This window comes from Myxocyprinus asiaticus, chromosome 1 (genome assembly GCF_019703515.2).
Source record: "Myxocyprinus asiaticus isolate MX2 ecotype Aquarium Trade chromosome 1, UBuf_Myxa_2, whole genome shotgun sequence".
NCBI classification, from domain to species: domain Eukaryota; kingdom Metazoa; phylum Chordata; class Actinopteri; order Cypriniformes; family Catostomidae; genus Myxocyprinus; species Myxocyprinus asiaticus.
Genome location: NC_059344.1, coordinates 33,073,140 through 33,094,788, shown reverse-complemented (window position 1 = coordinate 33,094,788; position 21,649 = coordinate 33,073,140). Strand labels below are relative to the sequence as shown.

The window sequence follows — 21,649 nt, the reverse complement described above, 5'->3', positions numbered from 1 at the left end:
TACAGTAAATCTCTTCAGGTAACCTATTCCCTATATAGACATTAATAACTGGTCCGTATGCTGTAAATGTAAATTATCACATTGTGTACCAACATTTCTACAGCCATTTTACTGTACCAAGATCAAATATACTTATGCTGATATGGCTCTGTCATTTTCTCTTTTTTATTACTTAGAGGTCAGCCTCTCAAAATTATTTTTTTATTTTTTTTCAGAGAGCAATTGACTCTTTGACATTTTAATTTACATATTTAATTATTCATTTAGCAGGCGCTTTTGTCGAAAGTATAAATGAGAAATGCAGCAGCATAAATGATTAATTCTACAGATTCAGTATGAAAAGTGGCACAATGCAAAGTTTTAAAAAAAAAAATCAGAAAAAATATTTGAAACAGAGATGGTGAAAAAATAGTGAGAAAAGTTCAGTTTTTATGTTTTAAGTGTCATTGTATTAACAGTTGTGAGTCACATGGTTAATTGTGGCATTGCTTACATAATGACACAATGAAAATGTCAGCTCCAAATGTGGCAGGCACTTTAATCAGAATTTTTCTTTTTTAAGATTCATACTTAAGTATTGGAATCTGGCATTTTCTTGTCTCTATCAATGTTTATTTCCACCAAAAGTTCAAGAACATTATTTCAACAATTTAACTCACGAGAATGAATATCTGTAATTACAGTACCTCAAGTTAAAACTTTTGTATCTATTCCATTTTAAGTGGTTGGAGTGGATACACAGTGTAATTTGTTGTTATTCAGGAATATTTGTTCAAATGTGCATGTTGTCAAAAACAATGACAGTATTTTCATGAGTTCTAACCTTATGTGTCCAGTTTTGCTTGAACGTACATGTACAGTAGATGTAGGCCCTGATGGAATCTGAGAACACAAAACTGCAAAATCTGTCATTTACAAAAGTTCTACACATCTCCCACCCCTTGCATGTTTGTATAGTAAAAACTTTGGCTAATTTGAAAATGTTCTCAACTACCAAAAAGTGTGGCCTAAAATAGCTACTCTCAGCTCCATTTAGCATGTTTAAATCCCTTCAATAGAATTCCGCAGATTTCCCCTCAAAATCAATGCAGAAAAAGTCCCCATATTCTGTCTAGGCCTGATATCTTTATTTTGTCTAATTGCAGTAATTTCTTATCTTTATTAACAGTCTGTTTATAAAAGTTAATGTGTAATGATATGTGTGAAAAATATGATTTTGTTCTTGGTATAAAAAAACATCTGTAATTTTAATTTTCACCTGCAAAATATATATTAAAAAAAAACAAAATGTCTTTCTTTGTTTTCTTAGGCAAGCCATTTTCTAGGTTATGTTTACAAAGTGTGCTATTAAAAAGCCAGTACCAAGTGCATAAGCTCCAGACCTGCTAGACTAATTAACATTGTTGTGAACATTTAATATCTCAATTGTCTTTGGACAAGATAGAAATAAAACAGCATTTTTATTTTTTATTTTTTTATTTGTATTAAGTGCAGTTTACAGTAAACCAATTCTCAGTGTTCTTGATTTGTAAGTATTAACTGCAACAGGTGAGCTGTGATTTTGATATGGGACACATCTTTTCATCTTTATGTAGCCAAGTGGAGAAATGTTATGTCATTTAACTCTGTGGCCCCTTTAAGAGTTTTGCGATACCCGCTTTCCGGCACTCTCTCGTGCTAGAAACCTGAGAACATACATTGGGCAAGAGAGCTCCCAGTTTTGTTCTTCGTTTAAGAGTTCTTTTGGTAAATATCAAGGAGGAGGCGGGAACCAGCTGAACAGTCAATATAAAGGTTTAATGATATATATATGAACTTAAAACAGCATAAACATAAGACAAACACAGACACACATGAAGCGCAGCCGCGTGCGTCTTTCTCTCGAACTGACGTCTCCGGCTCCCCTTTATCTCGCTCTCCCCTGATTCAGCACCGGCCATGTGTCCTCAAGGCCCAGCCACGCCCTCCTCCTCATCACAATCATATTTTACACAAAATGCTTATAAATTGCATTAAATGTGTGTTCAGAAGACTCGTATGTTAAAATTGTGTGATTGTTATGGGTTATTTTTGAAGGATGCACATGGATTGCATGTGTGGAATTTGACCACATTTAACGTGTACGTGAATTTGAAACCTCCAGAGACTCACAAAACTCTTCTGCTACACCAGCCATCATTTGAATGAATATCATTAGCAGATGTAGACAACTGGTTCATGCAGAGTTTGATACTACCCTAGGTGGAGAGTTGCAGTCTGATTGGAGGTAGGCATTTCAGCAGATTCAGAGTGCCAGCAGTCTAGAGAAGCGAAGTTTAGTCCGAGTAGCTGAAAAAGACATGGTATACATACTTGCTTCATCAATTACAATGGTAATGGTCAGAGAATTTTAAATGATGGTTCAAGGGACTTCCTGTTAGAACCAGCAAAAACACCTTGACCTGGTGGTCTGACTGATGTTCCCTCTCTGGTGTCTTCAGAGAAACTCTTGTTTCCTGTACAGGTTGTGAATCTCTCCCCAGAAGATATCTGGTTACAGGCCAGAACTAGACTTGATGCTCTGTCTCGTGTCGAGAGTGTGAAGTCCAATGAGACGTGTAAGGTGAGATTTCAGAAAATATCTGCTGGTATTGAAGAGATCAGTGTAAACACAAAAGACAGTCAGTTATTGGAGGGAAGCTACAAATTGGTGGTACTCCTGAACAGCAGGCAGAGCTGAGTGATTTGTTGATGAAGTACTCTGATGTTTTTAGAGAGGTAATTTCCTCTTCTATTTTCGTTTTGCTGGTATTGTTGGTTGCAGGACAGTCTCGAGATACACCTCGACCCATTCTCTCAACTCGGTTACAGATGTAGAGAGAAATAGGTAGAGCAGCTCATATTAGCAGACCCGGGGATTATTATCCCAGTTGATTCGGCATGGGCACATGTACTCTAAGTCCTCATGGTGGCATAGTGACTCGCCTCAATCCGGGTGGCGGAGGACTAATCTCAGTTGCCTCTGCATCTGAGACGTCAACCATGTGGAAGCTTCACGCCACTCACCGCAGCATCCTCACACAACTCACCACGTGCCCCACTAAGAACGAACCACATAATAGCGACCATGAGGAGGTTACCCCATGTGAATCTACCCTCCCTAGCAATCGGGCCAATCTGATTGCTTAGGAGACCTGGCTGGAGTCACTCAGCATGCCCTGGATTCAAACTCGCAACTCCAAGGGTGGTAGTTAGAGTCTTTACTCGCTGAGCTACCCAGGGCTCACTACAGAAAGTTAATTGAGGGTTTTTCTAGAATTGACAGCCCCCTTCATGATTTAGAAGACCTATGTATCAAGCAGTCTGGCACCACAAAGGAAGAGTTTAGTACTTTGTGGTCATCAGAGTGCCAATCAGCGTTTGAGTTGCTGAAAGAGAATCTTACTTCTGCTCCTTGTGTTAAAGTATGCAGATTTCAATCTTCCTTTCACATTGGAGACTGATGTGAGCAGTGAAGGCCTGAGTGCTGTCTTATACCAGCAGCAGGGTGAGTGTTATACAACATCTGAACTGAAGAATTTTCAAATGAAAGATCCCACTCTCTGTTCTTTTAGAACCTTTTGGGAATGTAAAAAAAAGCCCACCACTCGTGAGAGATATGGTCTATCAAAGTCTGTACTCTCACTGATATAGCAATGGAAGTGTGCTAGAGAGCTTGATGGCTTACTTTATTGCATTGTGAATGATCAACATCAAGGAGAATGTCAACAACTGCTCTTAACTTCATGTCTAAAATAACAGGTCCTTGAATGTGTTCATGACATTATGGGACATCAGGGCATTGAGCGCACACTAAACCTGTTGAGGCAACGATGCTTCTGGGTTGGCATGTGTAATGATGTGGAGCAGTGGATCAAAAAGTGTCAAAGTTCATCTTAACAAAAATGCCAAAGCCAAGGATACATCCTCCTATGATGCCATTTCTGGTTTGAAGGCCCCTTGAAGTAATGGTAGTAGAATTTTTACTGTGCTTGAACCTGCGTCTGATGGCAGTGAGAACATGTTAACTGTAACTGATGTTTTCACAAAGTTCACACAGGCGTTTCCAACCAAGGATCAGAGGGCTGATACTACTGCCAAGATGCTTCTTAAAGAGAGGTTCATGAAATATGGTGTGCCTGAATGATTGCATTCTGATCAGGGCAGAAATTTTGAAAGCGATATGATTGCAGAGCTGGGTAAAATGTATGGTGTAAAGAAAACCCACATCACACCTTATCGGCCTCAGGGTAATGCTCAGTGCGAGCGCTTTAACAAAACGCTCCATGAACTATTACGTACACTTCCCCCGAAAAGAAAATGCATTGGCCAGAAAACCTTCCTGAGCTGGTTTATGCTTGTAACGTAACACCACATGCAAACACTGGATACTTGCAGTTTGGAGTCAACCCGCATCTTCCAGTAGATGCACTGCTAGGTCAGGAGCAAACTGTGGACAGAAAACATGATTGGCTAGTGATTCACCAAGACAGATTGAGAGAAACTCATGAAAAAAACAGGGAATATGCTGAACACCAGGCTGCTGAGAGACTTGCCCATTTGAATGACAAGGTCTATTGCCTTGTTATTGATGTGGGTCAGCAGGTATATTTGCGTCACAGACCTTTGGGTAGGAACAAAATACAGGATTCATGGGGTCCTACTGTATACAGGGTCATAGATGTGCAGGGTACAACACATACAACTGAGCCCCTTAAGGGTGGTTCTATAAAGAGAGTCCATTGATTTGACTTGCTCCCTTAACTCTGTTCCTGAGTCAGAGGTGACTGAAACCCCACAACGCCGCAATTGAGGGGAGAATCTGGTTCTGAGCAGGTTTAAGTCATGCATTCTGATCCTGATTTTGTTGTATTAGAAGAGGTTGCATATCCTAGTCTGCAAGAGACAGAGAATGTGAACCCTGAAAACCCTGTGTCAACCACTGACGATGATTTTAAACAGGGTAGAATGTAGCCAAGTGGAAAATTTCAAGTAATTTAACTCGCTTTCTGGCACTTTCTCATGTTAGAAGCATGAGAACATATGGTGGGCAGGAGAGCTCCCAGTTTTGTTCATCGTTTGAGAACTCAGGGTAAATATCATATTTTACACAAAATGCTTATAAATTGCATGAAATACAGTATGTGTTCAGAAGAGATGTGTATGTTAAAATTGAGTGTTTGTTATGGGTTATTTTTGAAGAATGCATATGGATTGCATGTGTGGAGTTTGATCACGTTTTACACATGTGAGAACTGGGTGTGTAAATTTAGTTTTAATCAAATTTCACTTTAATGATTTATAGCCCAGAGTGTTTTGTGAAAATATGAGAATTTTATTGTTTAAACTGTTATTCATGTCCTTAAAAGCCTGGTTAGAAATGCATAAAATGGTGTGATATAAGCATGTATTAAGGTGATGTATGCTGAAGTATATGGGTAGGCAAATGTCCTGTTTGTATTTTTATTTGACATTTTATTTGACTGTACCGTATATTATTTTTTGGTATTTCATTGTACCATATTTCATTTTTTGTATTTTCTTTATAATTTTTTTAAAAATACAATATGCCCCCATCGACCAATTTTCTTTAACATTTTTTTTTTGTAACAGCCATCAGAATAAAACCCCAAAAGATATTTTTGTATCCATGTTGTTTATTTACAACCCACTGGCTACATTTAATTTCGTGAGGATCCCGTATTTTACAGGACGGGTGGCAACCCTAGATGCCGGTGTGCTGGTGTTTGACAAACGCAACCAGCAAAACTTCCTTGGTTAACCAGCATTGCCAGAAAAAGCATACTGGTTGACCAGCTTCACAAGCTACGTTTTGCTGGTGAACAACATACTGGCCCACAATAGACCAAACCAGTACTAACCATTATGAACCAGGCTAGGCCAGCATGAGAACTGCTGGCAATAAGCACAAGTCTATTTTGTCTATGTTTACATGATGGATTTTAAAATGAACACATCATAAGAGTAGGCAGGTGGCTATCTTTTTTTTTATACCAAACTTTATTGATTAATAGAAATGGCAGCTTTAATTTGCAGCAATGATCTGGTCAATTCAGGCAAGGAGCTTGGTGACAAGAGTGTACACAGCAGGGGTGGAAGTGGAGCAGGTGCTGCTTCCCCATGACACGATACCAACCAGAGTCCAGACTCTATTCTGCTCACAAACCAGAGGACCACCAGAATCACCCTGAAACACACACAGGAAGTCAGAACTTCACCATCTTCAAAAACCTGATAAATAGAAAGGTTCAGCGGGAAATCGATAGAGACATACCATGCATGAAGAGGCACCAGAGGCACCAGCACAGATCATCAGATCAGTGATTTTGCTTCCCAAAAAACATTTGCAGTCATCATTGGTTAGAAGAAGCAGAGTGGCCTGCTGGAGAAGGGCGGAGGTATCAGCGGCTGAATGAAGAATGAGAGACTGGAAGCCAGAGAACAGAATGGATCATTGTCTAAACTAGGTTTGACCTTGTGTATATTAAAACAAATGCAATGACAGGCATCAAAACAAGAATTCTTGTTGTCTTTGTAAATAGTATATTGAACATACAGTATATGTAAAATAATACAATTATGCAAATTTTGAACTGAAATCTTATACGTCATAAATGAGAAATACATTCAGAAACATACTGTGTACCTGGTGAGGCCCCATACTGCGCTCACACACTTCATGCCTCCAGGGAAGTTGTCACTGGATTCAGGGAGGCAAACAGGAGATACACGAGTGCCGAGCTGAACAGGAGAAGCCAGCTTGATCAGGGTAGTGTCATTGTTGATGGTGAAGCTGTTGTAGTTAGGGTGCTTGAAGACCTTTGGGAGGAGGACACAAACACCTCAGTTATCACATTTCTAAAGCAGCCATTTTCATCTGTAGAGAACAATACAATATAATACCATATATTGAGGGTCTACACACCTTGCCAAGAGTCATGAGCTGGGTATCCTGAAGCACTAAGTAGAACGTTGGCAGCACGTAAAAACGTTTGTAAATTAACGAGAGCTATGAACCACTCTTAAGTCCATTAAGTGCAACTTAAACATATCTTCCTGGCATCTTTCACAGGTTATCAAAGACAATGGGACATTTAATAAATTGTATTAATATATTTTGATCATTGGAAAGCCATTGTAAACTATTTCAGAGGACAAAAAAAGTGTTGAAAAAATCACAATGAAATCAATAGGTACGTAGTCTCCGCAGTCTGCGACATGATAGGTCTAAATTTACAAGACACGTAATACAGTATAACGTTGTATTAGCCTTCTTTGATAAGCATAATTGTAATGGCAATAGAAAGATGGCATGTTCTTATTAAACAGATTATTTAAGAAGACATATTTGAGTAATATGACCACGCAGTTTAAAATGTAAAAAGAAATATGCCTAAATAAATAATTGAAATATGGTTAACAGTGGAGATTAGAGTAAGAATGTGCAATGAGAGATTCCCTCTTTCCCTCTCTCTCTCTCTCTCTCTCTCTCTCTCTTGTCATCCTCCTCCTCTTCTTTCTTCCTCCAATGGCTGTTTCAAATCGGCTCGCCTATGGTCTTTTTACAAGGCAGTAACAAATTGCATGATGCATAATGGCAGTAAGGCTACAAGTACACTGTACCTTGAACTATAGCTAGATGATCTATTAATATTTAGACAGGTCTATGAGTGGTTCAATACTGATGCCCGTCAATTTAATCCAAGTTAACTGAATTGTTCTGTGTACATTTGTTCAGTTTCCAGCTAACAAACTTTAGGCTTTGTGAGAGCCCCTTATGATTCACATAGCATACATTCACGTTAATTGCATTTATTGCTTCACTTTCATTAATCTCTATGATTGAGCATCAATACATCTGAATCTCTGTCTTACTAAAGCCATAATTATTTCTTTAATTAAATTCTGTAATATTTAGGTAATAAATTTCGGCGCCTCGACAAGGTTACAAACAACTCCCATGTTTGTCAGTATTTCCACCTTATTTTCATTTTTAGAAGACAAACACCTGGACATACTGGCCAAAGTGATCAGCATCTTTGGACTGGACAGCTCCCGTAACGAAGCACTTAAGTTCTACTTTATAACGAGCGATCTAAGTGCTGGTTTGGGAAACAGGCGTTACTGAATCGTAAAATAACGAGCGACGTAAGTTAAGACGATCGTTAAAGCTTAAACTGCAACGTTATCGGGAAACCCAGCCATGGTCTGAACTGGCTCAGCATTGGAGGAACCATCATGTTCTCCCAGAATGACACGGTGAGATGTCCTATAAAAATGTTACATTTATTTACATTTAGAGCTGCACATCATTCCTTTTAAAGTCACTACTGAATGTAGAAACACATTTGTGAGCTCTATTTTGATATGCAAAAAAATATTTCAGTTAGATGAGGCACTTATTCTTAAATATTATCTTACCTGATGTTTCAGTGAGCAGCTGTCACAACCCACCACTCCTTGATCAGGGAACCACCACAGAAAAGGAAGCCAGTAGAGTCCTGGGATGAGACATGAGATTTATTCAGTTAATGAACACATATGCCACACTTGCAGTAGGATAGATATGTAGGAATTTGTGAGAAACACTGAAGTCATGACAACTGCAAACAACATTTTTATTTTATTTAAAGATTTTGTTTCATTTTAAGAATTCTTTATATCATCCATATCACTTGCAAATAAAAAATGTCTATTTGTACTGCAGAGTACAAATGTCTCCTGCAGAGACACCTGCCAGGCCCATGAGTGTGGCACTGCTTCCTCAGGAGTGCCACAGCCTTGAGAATAAATTTAAAAATATATTTTTTATTTTATGTAAATCTAAGCGTTTTGTAATCTTAATGTCACGTTCTGTCTCCCTCCTGTTTCTATGGACTCATTTTGAAGTTTCCCCTGGGCTCCATTTCCCATAGTGCACTGCCCTTATCACCGCCATCCGTTGCTGATTACCCTCACCTGTCTTCAGTTCCCTCATTTAGTCTCTTTGTGTATAAATACCCTTTAGTTTTGTTCTTTGTTTGTCAGTTCTCGTCTATGTAATAGTTGTGATTTAGTTTATGGTATTCCGCATTATTACGTCTTCATCTTCTCCATTAAAGCCTGTAAATAGATCCATCGCCTCTTCCTCTTCGCTACCACAACCTGTGACATATAACTCTTGTTTTTTTTTTTTTTTTCTTACAAAAATGTCAGGAAAAACAGCAACAGACCAAAGGCTGTTCCAATGAAGGCAAGGCACGACAAGATCCGGAGAAAGGTCAACTCTTGAGAGTTCGGTGAAGTTGGACATATATTAACAGATTCGAACTAACCGGATCAATAAATCATAAGCGAAACGTTGTTAAAACAAACAACCGTAGTAAGGTAGACAAACACATTTTTATTTTTATCAAAACGAGCCGTCCTCCGAGCTGGACAGATAACATTCGTCTCTACGTGCAGCCGGCTGTGAGTGAGACCAGTGCGCAGGGACCGTCTAGAAAGTGCAACATCGAAAAGCGATAATAAAAATCAATAACTTCACTCTTACAAAGTGTATTGTCACAAAAATCACTTCACACATCAGTGGTCTACCGTTGGTTATACTACAACACATAGTTTGGAGAAATATGCTTTTGCATAATTTTGGGGAATTTTTATTGGGAAAAATTCAATAATTTACTCCTGCAGTGTAGTCACCAAAATCACTCAACAGTAAGAGAATAAAGTAGGGGGCGTTCACCAAAAAAAAAAAAAAAAGGTTGAGAACCACTGATCTAGACAATGTTAGAGTTTAGACACATGTTATTAAAATGTTAGATGCAATAAGATAATGCTTTTTAATAATCCCTAAAACCTTTACTTGGTTTACATGCGTTTCTTTTTCTTTTTTTATGTAACATTTTTCCACTGTCACTGGATCTATTTCTACTTGATTTAACCTATAAAGATTACTGTAAAAAAAAAAAAGTAATTATAAAGCCTTTATTGTTGTTTGGCTGGTCACATTAGGACATTAAAAATTTTAAAACCAGTGACTGCACATTGTCAACAAACCACACTCACATTTCTGACACTCTGTGAAAGGCTGTTTGCTGAATGTGTCACATTAAAGAAGGCTGTTTGATTAAATGCATCAGTGTGCGGTCACTGGTTTTAAGATGTTTAATGTCTTAATGTGATTAGCCAAACAACAATAAAGGCGTTTTAACTTTTGTAATAGAAGAGGTGCCTTGGACTTTCCTTCTAATTTTCATAATTGAAACCTAAAAACAGAGCACCTTCTGGGATTTTACTTCATGATGTCCCTCCAAGTTGCGCTTCAAAATGTATTCTTTCTGATTACTGTACTTTTGTTGGTGTAACCTAATACAGTTGTGCTCAAAAGTTTGCATACCCTTGGAGAATTGGTAATATATGTACCGTTTTTAAAGAAAACATGAGTGAGCAGGCAAAACACATTTCTTTTATTTCTTATGGGATTCATATTCAACTGTAGGTTATGACAGAATGGCACAATCATAAACCAAAACATGGCAACAAAGAAATAAATGAAATGACCCCTGTTCAAAAGTCTGCATACCCTTAGTTCTTAATACAGTGTATTGCCCCCTTTAGCATTAATGCATTAATTAATGCAGTCTTTTGTAATAGTTGTCTATGAGGCCCCAAATTCTTGCAGGTGGTATAGCTGCCCATTTGTCTTGGCAAAATGCCTCCAGGTCATTCAAAGTCTTTGGTCGTCTTGCATGAACCGCACGTTTGAGATCTCCCCAGAGTGGCTCGATGATATTAAGGTCAGGAGACTGTGATGGCCACTCCAGAACCTTCACCTTTTTCTGCTGTAACCACTGGAGTGTCAACTTGGCCTTGTGCTTAGGGTCATTGTTGTGCTGGAATGTCCAAGAGCGTCCCATGCGCAGCTTTCGTGCAGAAGAATGCAAATTGTGTGCCAGTATTTTCTGATAACATGCTGCATTCATCTTGCCATCAGTTTTCACAAGATTCTCCGTGCCTTTAGAACTCACACACCCCCAAAACATCAGTGAGCCACCACCATGCTTCACAGTGGGGATGGTATTCTTTTCACTATAGGCCTTGTTGACCCCTCTCCAAACATAGCGCTTATGGTTGTGACAATAAAGCTCAATTTTGGTCTCGTCACTCCAAATTACAGTGTACCAGAAGCTGTGAGGCGTGTCAAGGTGTTGTCGGGCATATTTTAACCAGGCTTTTTTGTGGCACTGGCGCAGTAAAGGCTTCTTTCTGGCAACTCGACCATGCAGCTCATTTTTTGTTCAAGTACTGTCGTATTGTACTCCTTGAAACAACCACACCATCTTTTTCCAGAGCAGCCTGTATTTCTCCTGAGGTTACCTGTGGGGTTTTCTTTGTATCCTGAACAATTCTTCTGGCAGTTGTTGCTGAAATCTTTCTTGGTCTACTTGATCTTGGCTTGGTATCAAGAGATCCCTGAATTTTCCACTTCTTAATAAGTGGTTGAACGGTACTCACTGGCATTTTCAAGGCTTTGGATATCTTTTTATATCCTTTTCCATCTTTATAAAGTTCCATTACCTTGTTACGCAGGTCTTTTGACAGTTCTTTTCTGCTCCCCATGGCTCAGTATCTAGCCTACTCAGTGCATCCACGTGAGAGCTAACAAATTCATTGACTATTTATACACAGACACTAATTGCAATTTAAAAAGCCACAGGTGTGGGAAATTAACCTTTAATTGCCATATAAACCTGTGTGTGTCACCATGTGTGTCTGTAACAAGGCCAAACATTCAAGGGTATGTAAACTTTTGATCAGGGCCATTTGGGTGATTTCTGTTATCATTATGATTTAAAAAGGAGCCAAACAACTATGTGATAATAAATGGCTCAATATGATCACTATCCTTAAATAAAAGTTTTTTTTTTTTTTTTTTTTTTGCATGATCAGTCATATTTTCAAAATCAATGCCAAAATTTCACAATTTCTGCCAGAGTATGCAAACTTTTGAGCACAACAGTATGTCAGGGTAGTTTAGTCAGATTAATGTTAATGTTTGTCAGTTTTACTTTAGACTTGAATAAAACCAGTTCATTTGGATGTTACCACATGAAGCACATTTTTAAAGTTAGCTGGAAAAACTTTTTCACGATGTGTTTTGAAAAAGCATGATGTTTATGAAGCAATCACTTAATTTACAGGTGTTCACCCACACTCAGTGGAACCCTAATACAATCAACAATGACATTGCCTTGATCAAGCTGGCCTCCCCCCTCTCCCTGAATACTCACATCTCCCCGGTCTGTCTCGCTGAGACTTCAAATGTCTGCAACTTCTGGCTGGGGGGGTCACCAAATACAATGGTTAGATACTGTATGTGACTAACATATAATTTTATAATACTGACATACCTTTGGGTTTTAGATCAGTGGAAAAGACTTAAGACAGACCTAATCAAATGAGATCATGACAAAATAAATGCAGAGCCTGTAAAAAGTAATTTCTTTTTTATTGAGCACTAACCACATTCTATATTGTAACTGTTTGTAATATCTGGCAAAAATGTTTAATCATTGCTCGCTCTCCTCTCTGTAGATGTATTGAGGCCAGATAAGCTCCAGCAGGTTGCTCTGCCTCTGCTGTCCAATAAAAACTGCAAGAACTACTGGGGAAGCAACATCAGTGAAGTCATGATTTGTGCTGGTGCTGCTGGTGCCTCCTCATGCATGGTAAGACTATCTTCTCTCTCCCTTTCTCTCTCTATTACTCTCTCTACCTCTCTCTCTCCTTAACTCTCTGTATCTTCTGTCTGTTTAGGGTGACTCTGGTGGTCCTCTGGTGTGTCAGAAATATTATATGTGGACGCTAGTGGGTATTGTGTCCTGGGGAAGCAGCCGCTGTGACTCCAATATGCCTGGTGTGTATGCCTGTGTCACAGAGCTCCGTGCCTGGCCACAAAACCATTCCTTGGACATTGAAAACTGACACTGTTGAACCTCAATTTTAATTTTGAAAGCACCAAATAAAATGGCATTCCTGTATCAGATCATTTGATTTTGCAGAGGTCCCAAAGCAACTATGCATAAAGTGGAAGATTATTTCTATTTCTTAGGGCTGTCAATGGATATAAATGTTCTTATCATGCTCTCAAATTTTGAATTTGTTGAAATTTGCCTCAAAATATACATTGTTTCCTTTCCAAATGTGGTGCATTCAGTTGCTGAATAATAAAGAAATACATGTCTGCCATTAGCCTACAGCATTGGTGATTACATTCCACCAAAAAACAACTGCAAATGACTTGAATGTCCAGTGTGCATTTGATTAAAAAATAAGTTGCCCGTTAAGAAGCCTTCTTTTCATCATTTACTGATAAACGTTTTTGTGCTGTTCTTAATCAGACAGAACAGAATAAAACAGTTGTCACGTTGAATTGAATAAATTAATTAACTCTATTTTTTACATTATTTGAATTTGATTCATAATCTCAAACACACTGTACTAGGTTGGTTGATAGGTGTAATGTAATTATTTCACACTAATGTTATGTATTTATTTATTTACAATAATTTCACTCTTATGGCCAATGAGTTGACATGAATGTGAATGACCTTCAATTTTGTAGTCTATATTACTACTTTACTCCTAAATGGGCAAAGTAAGCTTAATGATTAAAACCAAAGATTTTACATTAAAAGGATAGTTGACCAAAAAATAAAAATTCTGTCATTCTGTACTCTAACTCCAAACCGGTATGATTTTCCTTCTTCTGTGGAACACAAAATTGTCACAGCTTCAAAAAAAAAAAAAAAAAAAAAAAAAAGGCAAACAATAGAACACCTTAAAACCACAGTAAAAGTAATCAATATGACTTGTGCGCATTTCTACACATACAATCACTATGTGTGATAAACAGACCAAATTTTAAGCTGCCTTTCACTCTCAAATCAAATCATGAATCAACCCAAGTTTGCAGCACCATACCAATATGGTTGCTACTAGGCACAGGTTCGTTTGGTCATGAGACATGCAAGAACAAATTAGGTTTGATGTGATCTTAATTGAACTTTAAAACTAAAGCAATGTTTAGCTCTAGAAAATGTATAGCACTCACAAATACACAAACTTTACCAGAATGCTTAGCATATTTATGAAACACTTGTCCACATGTCTAGGCATAACATGTTTTAAAGGAGAGGTCCCTCTTCTGATCACATTTAGTTACTGTAACATTGAAATATTTATTCATTCTTTCCTTCTGAATGATGTTGAATTTAGCAAATGGTATGAGACAATGTTTCTGCAGAACACAAAAAATAAAAAGCATTTTACTTTAAAAACACATCTGTGACAGTGGAGGGCGCTAAATATTCACTCCTCACAAACTCACATTGTTTCTCGATTGGGCATTTTCTATTCGGCAATAATGTTTTGTAACTTGCATGGCAATGCATGCATTTTCAAAAGTTTTTATTTTTATTTTTATATATATTTTTTTTAAATATTTGAGTAAATATTGAGAATGAGTGTTACTATGTGAATTTAATGTATTTTTGATGGCTTTTCATAATTGACAGAGCAATTAATTTAATAATTGACAGTGCAAGTTAATAATAAATGAAACACAGGCTTTTTCTGCAGAAAGAATAACCAGATATTCTTTGGTTATTTCACACTTAAATATGAAAGATGACATTTTTGGCATGAGAGCCTCATCATTCACTTCTTATGTTCAAGGAAAATTCATCTGTGCTAAAAGCTATTGAATAAGGCAAACAATAATTAAAAAAATGTCTATTCCTCAGAGAAGAATTTTTAAGTGAAGGATGCCTTAGAGTGTCACTCAGAATCAAATTCAAGCAATTCAGGAGCTTTGCTTTTTGTATATTTGCAAACGTCATCCACTTTTGGGTTTTATGTGTTCATGCAGACTCCAGCCAGAGTGGACTTGAACAGTGGAGATTAGTAGAATAAGACAAATTTATTTTGAGTCACACTTTTTAACCTAATTTATTGTACGTTTTTATTTTTATTTTATTTTATTTTTTTATTTTTTTTATTTATTTTTTTATTTTTTTGGGCCATTTGTGGGGTAGGAGGGAGAGTGGCGGGGATTAAGGAGCAAGAGTGTTGCAATTTAGGGCTGTTGATGAAATCTGGATTGCCTTAGAATGAAAGACAAACTAGAATAACTCGTCAATTTCCCCTTGACTGATCCCAATATCAAGAGGATCCAGCCCATGTGAGTGGGACACAAGAGGGGGCGCTCAACCATGGTATGGTAATGCTATCTGTGGCTCTGCATAAGCTTCTTTCAGCAGGGAATTCAAGGGGTGTCAGCATATTTTTGTTCTTCTGATTATAAGTATTTGGACATTTCAAAAGAGATTTTACAATTCTAACAGCAATCAAAGAAAAGAGAAATTATATAAAAATTTAATTAAGTTAAATGCACAATCCATATGTTTGTCCAATAAGAATTGGCAATGCATTTGAGTCCAACCTTAGTGTACACAAATGATTAAGCAAAAACATTTGAGTAATCTATTGTCCATGGACTCACTCATGACACTGAAATTAAGGCACTGCTCTATGTGCATGACCGGCGCATGACCTCAGAACAAGACCTACAGTGGAATAATTTCTTCCTCTTAAAAGCCAACACATTCTCACTCCCATGGCATCTGCTCAGGACAGTCCCTAGTACACTTGGGACTATGCACTTTTTTGTGGCCCATGGATGCCCTTTTGGTCATCAAGAAAAAGGGAAGACATTTTAATAATTAAATTAGAATAGTTAAAACAAAATTAAAATCTCGTAATAATCTCACAATAACAGTAATCATTTGTTATAATGAGATTTCTTTGTAAATCGAGGGCGTATTAAAGAAAATTAAGCAGATGCCTTTAACAGCATGCGCTACAGCAGATCGGGGCGGATTCCAATCATAAGTGATCCTCCCTATGCCCTACTCACTCTGAAGTGCAGAGCCCTTGAAGGAAACAAGGCATTACTGTATGAATGCATCCTTCGCTAACAATCTTGTGGAAGGGCCCTTCGAGAAAAGATTAATTTTCTCACTTTCGTTTTGAATGAGCTTTCGAGCGGTGTCCTCTCCTGCAGCAGTGCCCTTCAAGGAACAAAAATGCAGTTTGGAATTCATCCCAGAACATCGAAGTGCCGTTACCTCAGACGAGTACCAGATCAGATAAAAAGTCCACTCCTGTTCTTCAGTGCACAAATTATCTAAGCCCGTGCTTGTTTCTAGCAACTCACGTTGAAGCAAGGATTGTTTTTCTCCCTTTTGATTGGCAAACACATAAGGACATCATTTACACTGCATAAATTTCAGAGCAATTTCAATGTGGTTTTTCCAAACATTTCAAGGGACCGATGAGGACAATGGTGCTTCGTTGAGCCTTGCAATTTCTCACCATGAGGCGTTCTCTCCAATTTTCCAGTTCTACAGCCTCCAGATTTGTAGCTCTGTGTGCTAGAGCCGTTTGGGATTTCGGCTTTGTGTCTGAGAAGATAGGAGTGCGAACGGACATCGGAATCCTCCTCGTATTTGTCGCCCTCCCCCTGATCGAAAGCGCGATGGTCATTTTCTGACGAACAACATGTGCGAGAGACCATGCATGTCGTGAGCCGTTGCCATTAAAAAACAATTTATGAAAGAATTCGTCGTTGGACGGTAAGGAGACAAAATGGGCCCCTTTGTCCCTATTGTCTTTTTCTGTGTCGTTCTGGGAGAATACACATGAATAGGGCAATGGAGGAGCGGCCCCAGCCTCTCTCTCTCTCCCCTTCTCGTTCAAATCGCTGCTCGTGGCGGAAGGGATCATGCATGGACCGGTGAGCCTGGCCGCAGAACGAGAGGGCTGGAATAAGAGAACATTCCCCAACTGAGTGATGGCAAACCAATGCACTGAGTGCTTCATCAGTGCCATTATTCTCTCAGGATTCTATCAGGAGATGATCGTTTTTTTCTTTCACCCGTTTTGTGGTTCACGCGGGCTTAATGTCGAGAGAAGAGACGCACACTGCTATCTCTGCTCGATGGCAGCATGGATGTCCGTAAGGGTTTTGTATCAGCGCCGTTCAGAGGACCGTACTTCTGACCAACCGAAGCCTGCCAAAGTATTTACTGATGATGCTGAGTTCACTATCGAGTCAAGTTTGCCATTCTCCACACCTCGAACACTCAAAGTTGTATCTGTCCCCCCCCCCCACCACCACCAAATAACGATAAAAAATATATGCATTCTCAACTAAATTTCCTCAATGTTCACACACTCTTCCGTTCAAAATACCAGGGAAAAGGTTTATTCTGTCAGCGTCCCTGCTGTAAATGCATTGCAGGGCACTCACCATTTATGCCTGAATACAATAAAGGCAGAAACATTATTAAATCCAATTCAACCAGCCATAGAAGTAGAGGCGCAAAGGCCACCCTCCGCTGTGCCGCTGGTTGTGGGGCAGTCCTCAAAAGTAAGCCAAGCGCGCCATCTAGTAGTTTCATGTCACGCTACAGATGAGAGCCATGCATTAATTCCTCCATCTGCCCATCTAGTGGCTTGGTAGCAGTTACAGGGCATTTTGAACTGGGAATTTTGATAGAGCAGGGTTATGTCATTCAGTTCAGGCGGGATCCGCCAGTATTCAATGGGGTAGTTCCGACAGACGTCTCTGTTCGGGAAGCCCCATTTTTAATTCAGGAAATTCACTCTCTCTTAAAAAAAGGGGCAATAGAAGAGATTCCCCCTTCTCAGAGAGAATGCAGCTTTTACAGCTGTTATTTTCTGGTCCTGAAAAAGACGCAAATCCAGACCCAATTTGAATTTTACCCTAAAGAAATTTCAATTCAGAATGCTAACGCAGAAACAAATAATGTCACAAGTACAGCCAGGGGACTGGTTTGTGACAATAGATTTGAAGGACGCTTATTTCCATATTCAGATTTCGCTGAAACAAAAAAAGCAATTTCACAGATTCGCTTTTGGGGGCAAAGCATACCAATTTTGCATCCTTCCATTCACACTTGCACTGGCACCATGCACTTTCACAAAATGCATGGATGCAGCTCTGATGCCCTTGAGGCTTCAAGGAATCCGCATTTTGAATTATCTTGACGATTGATTGGTGTTAACTCACTCATCGAGATGTTAACACCCAACATCAAGATGTCATTCTCTGCCATTTGAGAAATCTAGGGCTGCGTGTAAACCTAGACAAGAGCATTATGTTCCCAGGGCAACAGACTCTTTTTCTAGGTGTGGAGCTGAACTCGCAGGTGAAGTAGGTTTGCATGTCTCTAGCTCACGTTCTGTCATTACACCAGTGTCTAGCGATGTTCAGAGTGGGACATGTTCTCCCTGCGAGAACATTTCACAGGCTTTTGGGGCTCATGATCACGGCATCCGCTGTCATTCCCCTGGTCATGTTGCATGCGAGACCTTTTCTGTGCTGGATGTACTCTACAAAGGGACTTCAACCAATAACGCATGCGTTTCGTCCCTTCAGACTGACACGTGGGTGCTACCCAAACTCTGCTGCCATGGAAGCGGACCCACCTTCTGATGTCGTGCATTCCATTGGGACAGATGTGTCGCCGCAAGGTGATAACGACAGATGCCTCCTCCACAGGTTGGTACGCTGTACATGAAGGTCGTCCAGCCTGTGGAGTCTGGATGGGCCAGCAGCAATATTGGCTCATAAACTGGCTGGAGATGCTCATGGTGCTGCTGGCGTTAAGGATTTTCCTTCTGGATATTCAGGACAGTCATGTCCTCATCCAGTCGGATAACAGGACAGTGGTGTCCTACCTCAATCGGCAGGGAGGGGTGCGCTCAGGAGGATCGGGTTCGGCTTTTGATAGTGGCGCCATATTGGCCATCTCAAGTATGGGTTTCGACTTTGAGCTCTCTCTGGAAAGACACCTTGGGAGATTCCAGTCAGAGCAAACATGTTGTCTCAGGCACGGGGCAGTTTTTGGCACCTCCAGCCGGACTTGTGGAAGTTATGAGTGTGGCCCCTCAATGGGGCACTCTTTTGAATGATGGGTTATCCCCCGCTGTGGTTGATATAATTCTAAATGCTAAAGCTCCATCACCGATGAGGCTATATACGTTTAAGTGGCATATTTTTGCTTCTTGTTGTAAAGTGCAAAGTGAAAATCCAGTTCACTGCCCTGTCGAAACAGTGCTCTAATTTTTGCAGGAGTGTTTCAGGGCCAGGGTTGCCTCGGCTATGCTTAAAGTCTATGTTGCCACTATAGTGGCTGAACATGCGCTTATCAATGGAGTCTCTATTTGATAGACATTCTCTTGTCTCTCGCTTGGTATGCGCAGGGTACTCAGGCTTAGACCTTTTCATCATATCCATGTTCCTTTATGGGATTTATCTGTTGTTTTAGAGGCGCTCTTGGGTGCTCCATTCGAGCCCTTGACAACAGTTACTGATAAGGTTTTGACTCTCAAAATGGCACTGCTAGTGGTATTGGCATTGTTTAAGAGAGTGTGATTTGCATGCCCTGTCAGTCAATCCCTTGTGTATGGATTTTGTGCCAGGGTATTCAAAGGTTGTGTTAAGACCTAGTTTGGGCTATTTACCCAAGGTTATTTGTACGTAATTTCGCTCGCAGGCCATTATTTTTCAGCCGTTCTCTCCTCCCCCATTTCGGAGGAGCATGAAAGGTTACATAGGCTTTGCCCAGTTCGGGCGCTGTGAGTTTATGTTGATGGTACAAGCCAATGGCATAAGTCAGAGCAGTTGTTTGTGTGCTTTGGTGGCCGCAACAGAGGTGTTTCAGTGTCCAAGCAAAGTCTCATTGGCTTATTGATGCAATTTGCGAGTGCTTACAAAGCGTGGCTGCATGGTATGACTTGTAAAATTGGAAGGTCTTGATGGGGATGCAAGAACTGGAAGCAATGGAAAGGATCTGGTGTCCAGCTGCAGGGGGGTGGCAGGGAGACATCACTGACCGCTGCCCCGCCACCAGAAGAATATTTCGGGATTACTGGGGTGATGGGTTGCTTCTGGCTGATGACCCCTGGACTAAATACTAAAAATGTCTTGTTTGAGTTATTGAACAAAAAAATTGTTCTTCATTGCTTTAGCAACACTGTTTTATGGATTATTACTTAATAATAAAACATGATATTTAAAATTTCAAAAGGCAAAAATGTAAAATAAATCATAATAGCCTGACAGGTTACATAAATATCTTTTTCACAAACTTGTGGGTTTTTCAGAATAGGATAATAAATGTAATTACATTTTCATAAATAATGTTGTTGTGATTAAACCCAAAAATAATTGTTTTTGGTTTGTTTTTGTTGGGGGTTTTTTGTCTGATCAAATGTGGTTTTATGAGGAGGCTACTACTGTATTTGCATGATGTCTCCATCCTCTCCTTCAATACAATGAATCTCTTTTCTCTTTAATTTCATTTATATCACTCTGTCTCACCTTCATAATAGTCTCAGGTCTCACCCTCACTTTTTCTTTTCTCACCCCCTCTCTCTCTCTTGCTTTTCTTTTACACGTTTTATCTCAGTTTGAGTCCACCCTCAGGAATATTGTGTGCCCTAATGGACCTGAGGTGCCTCACTGAACCAAACAGCTTTCATGTGTACCTTCTGCCCACAGCCTGGAAAGAGAAGATCAAAACCACGAAAATCAGCAGGACATGCCTTCAGAGTGCTCTCCTGGGACAAAGACAGTGTGCTATACTTTGATTTAACTTTTACCCTCAGCAGATGAGTTTGTGAGTATGTGGTGGGGCTTTGATACAGTATGTTTCCTAATTCACAGGGTCTTTGTCCAATGTGGATATTGTAAATCAGATTTGGATAGCTGAGACCTCATGGACAGATGTGTGCAGGGGAACAATTTGAAGTGTGTCTTTGGAGGAGGGGTGATGTAACATTACAATAGTGCATAGGTTAAATCTACTGTACATTCACCTAAAGTCATGTAAATACTTTGTTATTGAGGACAGTTTGCTATTTGTAATTTACTGTTGCTGTTGTTATACACTGCAGACATAACTTGTCAGCTTTTGTCATTTGTCTGCTTTGATGTATTATCCTTATCAAATGCTGCAATGTAGTTTTCTGAAAGAACCTCATTTCGTTTTTTTTATTGCTCTGCTTGACTTTGTTTGCCCAATAGTCTTTGATGAAAAGCAGCAGGCACTGGCCTTGGTGGAATACCACTTATCGCTTGCACAATGGCCATCCATTCAGTTCACTGCCAAAGTCATTTGACATTATACATTTAATTTTAGTCATTTAGCAGATGCTTTTATCCAAGGTGACAACAAATGAGGAACATTAAAAGCAATTTAGGGTACAATTTTTTTTTTTTCCATTGCATATTGATGGAGCAACATAATTTGTGTGATCATAAATCATACAGAAGGTTGTTTTGATTCAAATTCATTTGGAAAAAAAAAAAAAAAAAAAAGTGGAAAATGTAAGGTAAAAGGCTCCCAGGGGGGTTATAGTGATATTGTGTAAAAATAAGGAAAATAGTTATAGTGCCAAATTGTCAAGGCTTTTTTTGAGTAACAAATTAAGATAATGCTTAATCAAAATAACCACTTCAGAAAAAGGTTAACCATTT

At 39.2% G+C, this 21,649-nt stretch overlaps 1 pseudogene; it reads right to left on the bottom strand.

The window, feature by feature from the left end:
* Nucleotides 1-6,064: 6,064 nt before the first annotated feature.
* LOC127439876 (chymotrypsin A-like) lies at nt 6,065-16,657 on the bottom strand (annotated as a pseudogene).
* Between the last annotated feature and the right edge of the window lie 4,992 nt (nt 16,658-21,649).